This window comes from Penaeus japonicus, unplaced genomic scaffold, assembly GCF_977035675.1.
Source record: "Penaeus japonicus unplaced genomic scaffold, GWHDUDI00000001_assembly GWHDUDI00000036, whole genome shotgun sequence".
NCBI lineage: Eukaryota > Metazoa > Arthropoda > Malacostraca > Decapoda > Penaeidae > Penaeus > Penaeus japonicus.
Window position 1 is genome coordinate 22697565 of NW_028234438.1, and position 2500 is coordinate 22700064.

Below are 2500 nucleotides of genomic sequence, written 5' to 3' on the forward strand. Positions count from 1 at the left end.
TCATTATTAATGATAGTAGAAGTAATATCCTTATCATCATTATCATTACTGCTATTTCTACTATAAAATCATTTTTATTATAATTATTGTTGTTATTGATATCATTATCATTATTATCATTACTATTATTATAATCATTATTATCATTACTATTATCATTATCATTATCATTACCATTATCATGATTGCTATCATTATTATCCTAATTATTGTTGTCATCCTTATTGTTATCGTCCTTATAAATATTATAATCTTCGTCGTCATTTTAATTATTACTCATATTGTTATTATCATATCCATTATTATTATTAGTATTGTTGTTATTATTTACATTGTTATCATCACTAGTAGTATAAATACTATCAGTGGTTGCACTATCATTATTATTAGTAGTAGTAGTAGTAGTATCATTATCATTATTATCATCATATCATTATCTTCATTACTCTCATTATCAGTATCATTACCATCATAACTACTACTATCACTACCATCATCATCATTACCATTATCACCATTCTTGTCATTATCATTATTATTACTATCATTATCATCAATATCATAATTTTTATCATCATTTTGATTATTATTTTCATAATTAGTTGTAATAGTTGTTGTTATTGTGGTAGTAATATAATCTGTTTAATTGGGTGTGATAGCTGGAGCACCATCACTCAAGTATTCTTCTTATTTTCACAAATATATATATCCATATTTGTAAATTGATTCATATATAAGTATCTAATTTGATTATAGAATATAGAGAATAAGGAAGTAAAGATTATTTGGCTATGAAATTAAATCAGATTTAGATATAAATGTTCATAAAGATATGAGTGACGTTTAAAGTAATGATGCCAGTTGTCTAAATTTGTTCTAACAATAATTGTTTGCTGAAATATCATTTTATTTTATACATACTTAGTGCGAGTTGATTTATTTACTTGGATGAATATTTTGTGTCTGGATTCATTCCACATACATCGAAGAAAAGAAAATAACCAACATACTTACTCTACATATGGCACATGCGCAATGCCCACCTATTCAGTTCGGATGTTTGTTATTCGTAATCTATTCGCTATGATGTACATTCTATTGGTCACTATATCGTGATGCACATGTAATCGATTATACATTATGCCTCAAATGCTATACATCATTGTATTTCATTTTACTGTTTTCTGCCGAGAAAGTATCATTATCAGTATATTATATCATTATCTTTCTTATGAACATTATCATTATCTTTATTTTTATCTTCATCTTCATCTTCATCTTCATCATTATCTTTAAATCATTATCATTATCATTATCATCATCATCATCTTAGCATAATCATCGTGATAATGGACAAAATGGCCATCATGTTATTACAATTTTTATCATTATCATTGACAATCATAATAACAATGGTAAAAGTGTACTTGTCGGTTTCATTACATCGGTACTGTATTGTTAGCATTATCGTTGCCATTAGCGACGTTGTTACTATTGCTCTCACTACAAATCTTTTCAGTAATGCTACCTAGAGCTGCTTCAGGCTGAGAGTTGCCAGGTGGCACTTCCGAGGCCCAGCGGGGAGCCAGTGTTCCCGCGACCTTCCCTTCAGACTTGAGCGAACAGACTTTATTAGTGGTATTAACATAATCATTATTAACACTTATAGCTGGCAGAGACCGGGCCGCTTCGTGCATATAGCCCGGACGAAGCGACGTCTTCGCGAATCTCTCTGGACTGAACTGAACTCTCATTATCATTATTATCACTCTTCTTGTCACTATTATCATCATTGTTTTAACCTTTACTTAATTAGTATATCATTGTTATCATTTTTTTTGCGTCGTTAAGTTAATCAGTCTCTCTTTTGCCCTTATCAACATTTGTCTCACTCAACTCTGTTCACTAATTATCATTACTGTTACTATTAGCATTATCATTGGCTTTAGCGTTATCATGATTCTTATTAGCCCTTATTTCTTATTTTCATTACCATCATTATCATCACCATCATCATTATTATTATCGCTATTATCATCCTTATCGTTATTACTATCATTATTATTATAAACATGATTATCGCTTTAATATTACCATTATCATATCTATTATCATCATTGTTATTGTTACTATCATTGTCATCGTAAATGTCATTATTATCATTACTATTATCATTATTATCATTACTATTGTTATTATTGTTGTTATAATTTTCATAAATATCGTTACTGTTATTATCATTGTTATTAGTATATAATTTTCAATATTATCATTATCATTATCATTATTGTTCTTATTGATATAATTGTTATTATCGTTATCATTGTTTTTATCATCTTTATTTCTATAAGCATTATTACTATTATTATTATCATTCTTATAATTATGATAATCGTTATCATTATTATTATCATTATCATTGTTATTATCGGTGTCATTCTGTTATCACTGTTATCATTGTTGTTTTTGTTGTTGTTAGTATCATCATTATCATAGCTGT

At 27.6% G+C, this 2500-nt stretch overlaps 1 long non-coding RNA gene across 1 annotated transcript in view; it reads left to right on the plus strand.

The window, feature by feature from the left end:
- LOC147467442 (uncharacterized) overlaps positions 1-2500 on the plus strand; it is a 165597-nt gene that overhangs the window by 161986 nt on the left and 1111 nt on the right. The window lies entirely within an intron of this gene.